This window comes from Tamandua tetradactyla, chromosome 19 (genome assembly GCF_023851605.1).
Source record: "Tamandua tetradactyla isolate mTamTet1 chromosome 19, mTamTet1.pri, whole genome shotgun sequence".
NCBI lineage: Eukaryota > Metazoa > Chordata > Mammalia > Pilosa > Myrmecophagidae > Tamandua > Tamandua tetradactyla.
In genome coordinates, this window is record NC_135345.1 from 38954485 (window position 1) to 38967536 (window position 13052).

At 38.5% G+C, this 13052-nt stretch overlaps 1 protein-coding gene across 8 annotated transcripts in view; it reads left to right on the plus strand.

The window, feature by feature from the left end:
- PGCKA1 (PDCD10 and GCKIII kinases associated 1) overlaps positions 1-13052 on the plus strand; it is a 109977-nt gene that overhangs the window by 49387 nt on the left and 47538 nt on the right. For 3 of the 8 annotated variants that reach the window (XM_077136580.1, XM_077136579.1, XM_077136581.1), the window contains exon 1: positions 2121-4315. The exons of the other annotated variants lie outside the window; for them this stretch is intronic. The gene's annotated coding sequence lies outside the window, so the exon portion shown is untranslated. Of the gene's footprint in view, positions 1-2120; positions 4316-13052 lie in introns of those variants that run through there. 8 annotated transcript variants of the gene reach the window in all.

Here is a 13052-nt window from a genome sequence, read left to right on the forward strand (position 1 = left end):
GAACTGTAATATAGTGTTGGTTGTAGAAAAATGGATAGTCTCATACATGTTTGTGAGATAAGTTGGCATGAACTTTTAATAGTATGTTAAAAAATGATCCAGGTTTTCCATTTCCAAAGATTATTATGTAGTCATTAAAATTATAAAGTAGCTGTGTAAATTTTTGACATGGAAAAATATTCGCGATTTATTTCTAAGTGCAGTAGAAAAAAGAAAGGTTGAAGGTAGTGACAAGTTCATGGTGGCTTTTTTTTCAATAGTACTCATTATATTTTTGCTTTTCCTATATTTTCTAATTCTTCTCTAATAACCACGTATTACTTGTATAATTAAAGTCATTGACAGTGACTACACTGACACAACCTGAACCTTGGAAGCTTAACAGGGTTTGAATCGACCTTTGGCAGGGTTATTGGAGCTTGCCAGCCACTCTTTATGTAAGAGCAAAGGGAGAATCATGTGCTTTCTGTGTTTTCTTCCGTAAGTCATCAGAAGGTACCCATGCTGCATATTATATCCACATATCAATATATAATAATATTCCCACACAGATAAATTAGCATCAACATTTCAAAAAGACAGGCAAAGAGTAACACATGAAATAGAAGTTTCCTTCCTCAAAATACTCTGCCTACGCTAGATTATCTCTATCTCAAGGTCATTTGAGAACAAGAAATGCATTTTTAATGTATTAGTTACCTATTGCTATATAATAAGTTGCTCCAAAACTCAGTGGTTTAGAACAACAGTAAACATGTATCATCTCTGACAGTTTTCCTGGGTCAGGAACTTTAGAGCAGCCTGGGTGGACATTTCTGATTTGTGTTCCCTCCTAAAGTCACCATCAGGGGTTGGCTTTGGTCATAGGGGCATGACTGGGGCTGGAGGGTTTGCTTCCATGGTGGCTCAGGTTGCTGCTAGCAAGTTGATTCTTCCCCACAGGGGCCTCTCTACAGGGCTGCTGGCTTGAGAGACCATCGCAGTCCCTTTCCTAACCTAGCCTTGACAGTCACACACCGTCACTTCTAGCACGTTCTTTGCCATACATGTCCGCCCTGATCCAGTGTGGGAGGGAAACTGCACAAGGGTGTGGTACCAAGAGGCAAGGGTCATTGGGGCCCTGCTTGGAGGCTGACTGTCATGCTTAACAATCATTCTGCTATAGTTTATCTTCTTTTACCACTTAGTGATGAAAAGGACTTTTCTAATGAAATGAAGGTTAAATAGATACTACCTTCCTAAACGTGTCTAAAGCAAACAACTGAGGTGATTCTGAAAAGCCAAGTTAGCAATCATCCATGGAAAGTTCAGAGAGTGTGAATGGATATGATGGATTCTAGACGAGGGAGAAAAGGACCCTGGGGTACTAGAAAAGGGAAAGAAACTAAGGTAAATGCAAAAAGACTTCAGCTTCTCTGATGATTCAAGGCATCCAGATTTAAGATGGAGTCATTATAGGCATGGAATTTACCATTCCAAAATGTGTTCAGTCACACTAGAATTGAAATGGAGAGGATACAGTTACTTGTTTCAATTCCCCAAGCATTTGTATATATATTTCCTCTCCTCTGGAAGAAGTAAAGGATAGCAGTTGGACAGTAAGGTAGAGAAGGATGGGTTTGATTCCTGGACAATGCACCCCCCCCCCAAAAAAAAAAAAGATGGAGAAGGATGTTCTAATTTTCTAGCTGCTGGAATGCAATATACCAGAAATGGAATGGCTTTTAAAAAGGGGAATTTAATAAGTTGCTAGTTTATAGTTCTAAGGCCAAGATAATGTCCCAATTAAAGCAAGTCTGTAGAAATGTCCAATCAGAGGTATCCAGGGAAAGATACCTTGGTTCAAGAAGGCTGATGAAGTTCAGGGTTTCTCTCTCAAGTGAGAAGGCACATGGCAAACAAAGTCAGGGCTTCTCTGTCGGCTGTAAGGGCACATGGCGAACACGGCGTCATCTGCTAGCTTTCTCTCTTGGCTCCCAGTTTCATGAAGCTCCCCGGGAGGCATTTTCCTTCATCTCCAAAAGTCACCGGCTCGTGGACTCTCTGCTTTGTGATGCTGCAGCATTCTCTGCTCTCTCCGAATCTCCTTCATTCTCCAAAATGTTTCCTCATTTATAGGATTCCAGAAACTTATCAAGACCCACCCAAATGGGTGGAGGCATGTTGTCACCTAATCCAGTTTAACAACCACTCTTGACTAAATCACATCATCCAGAGAGATGATCTGATTACAGTTTCAAACATACAGTATTGAATAGGGATTATTCTACCTTTATGAAATGGGATTTAGATTAAAACATGGCTTTTCTAGGGGACATACATCCTTTCAAACCAGCACAAAGGGTAACTTAGCAGCTACCTGGGATATGTAAGTAATTGCTTTTAATTTTTAGTCATACCAGGAGGTTATCCTCATTGAATGGGAATAAAATAGATCCTAAAGGCTATACAATCAGCTACATAAACACTTAGTAAGGGTTAAATTGCACTTAGCTTTAAAATATCTTTTTATGATATCTAAAATCAAACTAAATTGGAACAAATGTAGATAAAAGTAGCCACAGGAAAGCTTGAGGTAGGTGAGAATCAGAAAATCTCCCAACATCATTCCTGCCAGGATGTAATGAAAGCAAGTCTCAGACCTAATTCTCCACGCATATACTTTTAAACCACACCTATTAGCAAGTAGACACAGCAGTACATCAATCTGTTCTGTAAACTTGAAGTCCCAGTTGTCTGTCCTTTTAGGTTCTCCCACCACCACCTGCAGAGAAGATGCACTTGAGTCAGGCCTGATAGTATTGCAGGTATAGGATTCTGTGACCCTCATAGTTAGCATCAGGCACCAGAAATCATGTAGCCCAGGAATCAAACCTTGGTCAGCATACCTGAGGATGCAGGCTGCAGGCTTTGCTGGATCCTCATTCCCTGTTCTATAGGGTCAGGGAAGTCTCTGCAATGTTTTAGCCTACCTTTATACCTAAATCCCACTAATTCCACAGTGGGTGTCCATTTCTAACATTTATTATCTGGATTAATAAACCATTGATTTCACCAATTGAAACCCATTTCTGTCATTCATTAATTCATATCTTCATCAGTGGATAACTGAAGTTGACATTTCTATGTGTGGCCTTCCTGATTAGAATACTAGAATTGTAAATTTCTGACTATCCCTAGGGTTTATCATAAGCTAAAACCTCCAATTATATAATACCGTTTATGTTGAAGTATTTAAAAATAAGTTGCAGACATCAAAGCAGAGACTCTGAATCCATAACCCATGGAGTAGATGCATGTGGAGCTAATGAGAACTGACGATTACCATCATACCAGAATCTAGTACCATGTCGTTTTGGGGGGCTTTATTATCATCAAATTGTTACATATGTTGGATTTGGCTTCTTAATCAATGATAAGATTCTTGGAGAGTCAAATAATTTTTTATTCTTCCACAGTGGCTAGTACAATGCTAGAAGCATAGAGATATGGAATAAGTACTTTTTAATTATTAAAATTTATGGCTGTATCTTACAAAATATTTGGTCTTGAGGATTCTTTATTTGCATTGGAGATTCTAAACTATCTCATTGGACCAAACATCTAATTACGTTAAAAACAACCTGACTTACTTGAAATGGTTCAGTGCAATTTAGGATTGCAATGAAGGGTGGAAATTGCATACATTTTGCATAGTATTTTTATGTGTGTGAACTCGCAGCCTTGATTTCAACACATATTAAGCTTTATCTGGGGATAACCATGAAGTATGAGTCATAAAATACAAATATAAATGGTGACATTTGGCTTTACTTCAGAATTTTTTTGAGTTCCTCCATTTCTACTGAATTGAATCTTTCTGAACACCGGTTCCAGGGTACGGAAGTTAATACTAGGCATGTTTTTATTCCGCATACTACTTGAGTACCAGTGGTTGAAAAGCACTGTAATATTTGATCCAGTCCTTGAGGAGCTTTGACTAAAGGGATTTCATGTTATCACTCATGTCCTCAGCAGGGAAAGGTGTATTTAATATGTAATCGCTACACCTCAGCAGCAGTTCATGCTATCTGAGTGTTTGGTTTGGTTAAGCAATAGCAAGCAGCCACACATCCAATTTGCAGCCACACCCCACTGAGAAAGCCCGGGGCTGAATTTTCTGTTTTGTTTTTAACCATTGCACAACAGCATGAAGTTCTAAGAACTTGCTAGGGTCTTAGCCTCGGGATGCCAGCCTTCTGCGCTCTTTGGAAGAGAAAGGAGAACTAGCAGAACAGCTCCAGTGTATGCATGGGGAGGACAAGAGGCTGGTGAGGTAAGAAAATCCTTCAAAATAAAAAAAAAAAGTGGCTGAGGAAGGAAGAAACTCTTGAGACTCACAGCCATGCTTTTCTAGGCAGGAAATATGCCCACTATAGGCTGGGAAAGGAAGGGTTCGCAATTGAATTAGGACTGGTCCCATAAATTTACTTTGCATGCCTTCCAAATTCATATAAAATGGTATGGCCACATGTATTCAATTTAATTGATATTGTAGCTGAAGAAACTATTCTCATGAACAATCCGACTGTATATTATATGAACCAACAAGTAGGAGAGAAAAATTTCCTATTCTGTTCTATCTTAAAATGTATAATTTTATGCACTTATTTAATATTCTATAATCTTATTTAAATCATCTGGTTCAATGCTCATGTTTTGAGATTTTAATTTTGATATCTGATCATATTTTAATCATATTTTGGCTTTTTTTCAATTTAGAATGTTTTCAATCCAGGAAGCTAGCTTGAGTGGTTAAGAAATTTGATACAGCAGCTAGAACCAAATCTCTGAATTCAGAGTGTTTCAAATTTCGCAATATATATCGCAATATATTAGTTTCTAAGCTAAATACTGTGCTTTCCAAAAACACATGATGAGTTTTATTCAATAATGTTCTATATAAGTGTATTATGATAGATACAAATACTTTAGATTATATCCATTAATTCTTTTCTTCCAATATTTCTAGCTTTAAGACTCATATTTGTTTCTGCCTTTGTATTTTCTCCCCAACTTTATGATTGTGGATTATAGATGCTTTATTTTATATGTTAAAAGTAGGCTGACTCCTGGTAGACTTACTGTCCTTTCCATGTTTGAAACTTTTAAATTAGGCTGAAATTGTGTGTGGCTTATCAATTAATGCCAAATCCAGAATAAAGAATAAACTCTATAAATCTATATAAGATAAAAGAATAAGTGAAGTCTTGCAGCCTTTGTTTCATGAGATTTGATCTGGTTAATAACTATTACAAAGTGAGTGGTCTTTTAATTTTTGAAAGAAAATACATTAACCAGCACACCACTGCCTGTAAGGCACAAATGCTCTGCAATCTTTGCACCTACCAGAAATATACAGCAAAATCATACCTTCCCCACAAACAATGACAGTTTTGCACATAGTTGAAATGGTACCATAGCTTTTATCCTGTTGTGAAAGAGAAGTTAAAAATCATACTCAGGCAGGCCACAGTGGCTCAGCAGGCAGAGTTCTTGCCTGCCATGCTGGAGACCCAGGTTTGGTTCCCGGTACCTACCCACGTAGAAAAAAAAAATCATTCTGATTACTTCTGGAGTTGGATTTTCTATATTAGTTCACTAGCAACATTGAGTACTAGCAAAAAATCTTCAGACTCCTCCAGAGCAGGTTACAGAAAGTGTCTCCTGAAATGTCATGCATTTTGTTATAGTGTATATGCACCCCTTTTTAGTAAATGAGGATTATAGGGTCCATTTCCAGCTGTTTCTGGTTTAAGTAGTGGGATATTTCAAATGAACAGCGAGTTGGGACACTTTATATATTAGCATATCTTGCGAAGAAAGCATTAAGGATTGAAAACTTGGGTATTTAAGCCAGTCTCATATTTGCTTGGTTGAGTGAATTTAAAGTAGGTTGTTTATCAGTTTCCAGTGTTGTTTTATTTTTTGTCACGCATATTTTTATATGCTTAGTTGCTTAAATCTATTAACTGGTTTTAGGTTGTTTTCACAAGCAATATTTCCGTGTTACATTCCATCCTACAAAAGGTGGGGCTGTTCTGTTGACTTTAGTTTACAAATAAGCGAACTTTCTTTGACCTGCAGAATTTTGAGTACTTCCCTCCTTCCCACCTTACTCTAAAGGAAATCTAATAATTGCTGAATGAAAAAAATGAATGAATGAAACCCACTATGAATCCTTATAATATTGTCTGGAAAATTGTTTTCCTTCTGTGAGATTTGCAGTGCTTAAGTGGCAGAAATAGAAATAATAACTGGGCAAGTTACGTTTGACTTCTGTTTAAGTGTCACGTAATGGAGAAAAATCATGTCTGCAGAGTTGTTGCTTCCCTTAGGAAAGTAGGTGGATTTCCCAGTGATAGTGGAAAATTCTTAGACTGCACATTTTCCTGGTGATTATCAGGCAGCATTTTTTTATGGTTTTTTAATTCAGAATATGCTAGGTTCCTTACCTTCTTAAAATATCATCTTAACTAATTCATCAGGAATGGTATTGAAAGGAAACTCAGAAAATTTTTAGTCTCTTGGGATTTTGTTGTTGTTTGGGCAAAGGAAGTGTTGTTTTTTGTTTGTTTTTTCAGTGGCATTAAGGAAGTAAGATGAAATAGATGACCCATGTAACAATAATAATCTTACTTTTCTTTTAATGTTGAAAATCACTGCTCCAAGAAAGATGACATTTAAATCCAATTCGTTGGCTGCAATCTGATCATGACAGATAGATGATACCTTTCCCAGAAGACCAGCTCACTGATGTTATGGCATTATGAAGACCAGGAATTTAAGTCATAAGAGCCCATGTCCATGCGAGTCCATCTGGTTTGACCACAGCTGGGGTCTTGACCAGAGTCAGGTATCTGCTTAACCTTTCCCGTAATCTGACCATAATGCCCTGAATCTCATAGTTTGAGGCCAATTTTTTGTGTTTGCCAATAGGTTAAACATGAGGGAGACCATGGTGAAGAGGGAGCTTCCTTATAAACTTTAGTTTCTAGCAAAAAGTAACCTAGAAGTAGGTGAAAATTCTTTTAGTCACCTAAAATCTGTCAGATGCCTTCTATTCATTGGGCACTCTTCTAAGTACTAAGGATTCGGTGTTGAAAAAATTTTAACTCTGTTGTATGCAAGGTGCAGAAGTTGAGAACTGGGACAACTAATCCAGCCTAGAAGGATCCAGGATGCCTTCTGGAAGAGGCCAGAATTGAGTGAGAAGTCAGAGTAAGCCAGAGAGAAGGGAAAGCAGACTCAGTCCCAGTAAAAACTCCTGATGTGTGGAAATATGAGGTGTTTTTGAAAGGGTTATGTATTTCTTCTTTTATTGTGGCACCTCTACCCGCTTGGGGATGATTGCAGATGGAGTGGGCACCGCAGCAGTGCCAAGGGCAGGCGAGGGAGGAGCAGAAGTGGGAAAAGTCCCCAAAAAGACAGATTTAAGTTTTCCTCTTTTCTCTTTCTCTTTCCACCTCTGTTTTTCTGAACTTCTTTAAAGTCTCCCACAGCTGAGAGGTGTTTAGTCAGAAGACCAGTAAATCATTCATTTGGTTCCACTTTTACTGAGAAATTAAAAATAACTATTTCAGATGCATGTTCTCCCTCACAGTAACCCTAAGAGATTGGAAAAGGGCATCAGTACCACCTCTTTATGGATGAGACTGAATCCATAAACTTGGGTCCCAGGCCATGGAATGTGGCAATTTCAGAATCCAAGTACAAATCCTGGCTCCATTACTTGCTAGTTAGAGGATCTAAGGCAAGTTCCTTAACTGCTGCGACCTGCTTCCTTCCCTATTAAATGGGGGTTAAGTAAGATACTGCATAGCAAGTTCTTGACACATAGTAAACACTGGCTACATATTTATTATTATTCCTCTAGATACCAAATTGGATTCTGTGATTATAAAACTAAGACAGAATCAGCCAATGAGACAGGCATCTACATAACTCATCAGATGGCCATTAGATAAACTGAGTAAGCAGTTGGCTCAGAGCTTTGATAGTTTCATTTAGCTCTGGTTACTAGGGGTCCAAAAGATTCCTCAGAGTAGATCTTTGGAGGTTTTGACCTGGGAGACACAATTTCACTTACCTTGAAAAGGTGAGCCCAACTGAAGAGATGGCAATTATATTACTTAAATATTGCTATGTTGCAAATTACCCCACAATTTAGCAGCTCGAGACAACCGTCATTTATCATCTCACAATTTCTCTGGTCATAAATCAGGCACAGCCTAACGAGAAGCCTCTGGCTCAAGGTTTTTCACATGTTTGCAGTCAACTCAAGGCTTGGTTGGGGCTGAAGAACTCTGCTCCCGTGCTCACTCAGGTGTCTTCGGGCAGACTCCAGAAGATCCACTTCCAAGCTCACCCATGTAGTTGCTGGCAGGCCTTTGCTCTTCATCATGTACTTTCTTTTTCCTGTAGCACTGGAATCAGCAAACTTTTTCTGTAGAGAGCCAGATAGTGAATACTTGAAGACATTGCAGGTCATATGGTGTCTGCTCCACCTCTGTGGTGGCAAGAAGGCAACTGTTGACAATACATAAGTGAATGGGCTTTTCCAAGTGAAACTTTAATTACAAAAATAGGTAGCCCAACTCTTGCTCTAGACCTCTACTAGAACAGCAGCACAGTTTAGCAAAAAAATCGTACTGGGCTGGCTCTGGGGACCTGGGTTTTGGTTGTGTCTCTACACTCACGATTTTTTATAATGACATTTTATTGAGACATATCCACATACCATATAATCATCAAAAGTATACAATCAGTGGTTCATAATATCATCATATAGTTGTGCATTCACATCACAATTGATTTTTGAACATTTTCTTTACTCCAAAAACAATAAAAATAGAAATAGAAGTGAGAAAGAACACCCAAAACTTCCAATATCCCCATCCCCCCACTATTTATTTTTGTCTTTTTTTTTTTTCTTACTCATCTATCCATACTCTACATAAAGGGAATGGCAGTCACAAGGTTTTCACAATCACATGGTCACACTATAAAAGCTATATAGTTATATAATCATCTTCAAGAATCAAGGCTATTGGATTACAGTTCAGCAGTTTCAGGATTTCCCTCTAGCCACTCCAGTACACAAAAAACTGAAAAGTGACATCTGTATAATTTCTAAGAAAACCTCTCAACTCTACTTGAAATATCTCAACCACTGAAACTTTATTTTGTTTCATTTCTCTTCCCACTTTTGGTCAAGAAGTATTTCTCAATCCCTTGATGCCAGGGCCAGGCTCATCCCTAGGAAGTCATGTCCCACAATGAGGGGGCTGGGGGGTGGTGAGCCCACCTGCAGAGTTGGCCTAGAGAGAGAGAGGCCACATCTGAGCAACAAAAGAGGTTCTCTGGGGGTGGCGTTTAGGCATAACTATAAGTAGTCATAGCTTCTCCTGTTCAGGAATACATTTCATGAGGGCAAACCTCAAGATCAAGGGCTTGGCCTATTAAATTGGTAGACTCCAATGCTTGAAGTAATATCAGGTCTTCCCCAGGTGGGCAAGTTTAATACTTCTACTTTTTACCCCAGTCCCTCAAGGGGACTTTACAAATTTTTTTTTTTTTTTTTTTCTTTTTTGCCCAGATTACTCTGGAATTTACCAGGGCATAACACTAATTTGTTCAAACCAACAAGATCTCACTCTCTATTCAAGATTCCATGTAGGCATGGGGTTCAAGTAAAAGAACATACAAATTAAATTAGAGAGTGTGCTATAGAAAATAAAAACTTTAAACCAAATAAAGATCTCTTCCTTAGGTCTCATGTACAAGTTGAAGTTTTAAAATACAGTCAATATCATTCTTTACCGTTTAGTCTGATTCACCTTAGTCCTAACCAGATCAACTTCATTCATTTCTCTAATTGAAATCTGATCTCATTTTCAGCTTTTTAAACAGTTGCTCCATGGGGTTATGCTGACTTTCATAGCTGCAGAACTCTAGCTCTGAGTCTCGGGTGTCACACAGATACCCTAAGTTCCAGGGAATGACCAGGTTGTACACAGACTCCACATCTCAGAATTTAGAAATAACAGTTAAAATTCAGGAATAGATGTGACTGCTGTAAGAGCCTACAGTTTAGGAATCTTTACAAAAAGCCTTCCTCTGATAACCTATACTCTCAAATTAATTTTTAGAGTTTGCACATTATCGTTAGTCCATATTAGTGAAACCTTACAATATTTGTTGTTTTTTTGTCTGGCTTATTTCTCTCAACCAATGTCCTCAGGGTTTCAAGGTCCACTCACCTAGTTGCATGCCTCACGGTTTCATTCCTTCTTACAGAGGCTCAATTGTTCCATTGTATGTGTACATTATAGTTTGCCCTTCCATTTATCAGTTGATGTACTGTTAGGCTGCCTCTATCCATTGCAAATCATTAATGATGTCTTCGTGAACACCAGTGTGCAAATGGCTAGTCATTTCCTTGCATTCCATTCTCCCATGCATTTACCTAATGATGGAGTTGCAGGATCATATAGCAATCCTACACTTAGCCTCCTGTGGAGCCACCTCCCTGCCCTCTGGGGGGCTGCACCATTCTACTTCCCTACCAATAATGAGTAGGTGCATCTCTCTCTCCACATTTTCTCCAGCATTTGATCTTTCTGCTTATTTTTTTCTTAACTTTTTTTGTTTTGTTTTGTTTGCATGGGCAGGCACTGGAAAGCAAACTCAGGTCTCCAGCATGGCAGGCGAGAACTCTGAACAGATTTTAAAGTTTGGTCTGGGTCGCAGTTTCATGATTTTTCATTTTTTTCTTCTAGCTGCTCCAAGACACTGGAGAAGGTAACTGAAAAATTGGGATTTACGGAATAATATTAATTACTGAATTATTATATAAATGTTCCTTTTGCTTTTGAGATTTTGGAACAGAGAGAGGGATACATAGGGAAATGCTGAGCTATAATTAAGTTGTTTTGGACATCCGGAGGGGTTGTTAAAAGCCCTTATCTTTTACCTTGTGCCTGAATGGCTATGAGAACTATAACACTCCTTGTCTGGTTCTTCTCTAACAAGCCTCAGAGCTAAGGAAAACAATAACTAACTAGCTTCAGTCCCTTACGTTTATAAATTATATCTGCTGAGCTCACCCACAGAGAGATAGATAGCTCTGTCTTCTTATGTTAGCCTGTGCTATGTTTTCTTTTTGGCTCTGCTGAATTCTGCCATTTGGCACCACTAGGCTCTACCATTGAAGAATAGATAGCTCCTTTCAACTTATGTTAATTTATGTTAACAATGTTTTCTTTTCACCTTTGAACTCACTATTAACACTATTTTCTTGTAAATGACCTTATCTCTCTGTGTTAGAAACCTTAAAAACCTCAAGTCTCCAATGTTTGGGGAGACATATTTCAGGCCCTTAGGCTATCTGTTCTCCTACCACGCATGTAGTAATACATCCTTTCTCTCTTTGAAACCCTGGTGTCTCAAGAATTGGTTATTGAGTGTGTCTGGCAGAAGAATCCATGGTCTTTGTCTGGTCTCAGAGAACAACAGAAAATATCAATATAACGATTCAGCAGTCATACTCATTTGTTAAATCCTATCTTCTCTGTTATATTCCTCCTTCTCTTTAACATATATATAAAAAAGCAATAAATTTCAAAGTACATTGCAACAATCAGTTGTAGAACAGATTTCAGAGTTTGGAATGGGTTACAGTTCCACAATTTTAGGTTTTTATTTCTAGCTGCTCTAAGGTACTGAAGGCCAAAAGAAATATCAGTGTAATGCTTCAGCACTCATACTCATTTGTTAAACCACTCCACCATCACCTTTGATCTTTCTCCTACTCTTTAGGGGTATTAGGGCTATTTCCATTCTAACTTTTTCACCTTGGAGGGGCTGTCCATCATTTGGTATAGGGAAATGAAACTAGTTGATGTTCTGGAAGGGCTGGCCCTTCTGCATTTTAGGATTTATATGGTCCAGGGACCCATCTGTAGATTGTAGGTTTTGGAGAGTTACCCTTGTGCATGGAACTTTGCAGAATCTTATATAATGCCCTGGATATTATTTAGGATTGGCAGGAACGGTTTTGGTTGAAGTTTGGTAGGTTATAATAGATAGCAATGTCTAACTGAAGTTTGTGTAAAAGCAACCTCCAGAGTAGCCTCTTCATTCTATTTGAACTCTCTCAGCCACTGATACCTTATTTGTTACACTTCTTTTCCCCATGTTGGTCAGGATGGCATTGTTGATCCCACGGTGCCAGGGCCAGGCTCATCCCTGAGGGTCATCTCCCATACCACTAGGGAGATCTTCTTCCCTGGATACCATATCCCATGTAGTGGGAGGGCAATGGTTTCATTTGCAGAGCTTAAGAGAAAGAGAGGCCACATCTGAGCAACAAAAGAGGTCCTCCAGAGTTGACTGTTAGGCATACCTGTAGGTAGGCTGAGCTTCTCCACTGCATTCATTATCTTCACAAGAGCAAGCCTCAAGATCAAGGACTTGGCCTATTGATTTGGGTATCCTTAATGTCTGGCAAAGTATCTAGGGTTTCCCTGGGGGTAAAGTTTAATATTCCATAATTTTTCTCCCATCCCTCAAGGGACTTTGCCAATACATTTTTATTATCTGCTGAATATACTCTGAGATGTTTCTATGCATTACATTAAGCTATACAGAATTAAAGGCTCTCATTCTTATTATGGACTCCCTGTGTTTGGATTGTTTAAATGTTCTATCTAGACAAATTGAGTCAGATTATTTGCTACAGAAAACCTAGGTTCTGGACATAATAAAACTTTCTTCCTTTGGTCTCAAAGGGTAGATGAAGTTCTAAAATGCAGGCAATGTCTTCCTTATCCCAGTATTCTGAGTTACCTTAATCCCAACCCAGTTGGCTTCATTCTTATCTCTAAATACCAGATTATACATATAAAAGAAGCCCCTCAAAATCCAGAAATAACAAATACAACTCCAGGCTAAATGTGACTGCTATAAGAGCTAAAATCTAGACCCCAATTTTCTTATAAGTATTTTCTAAA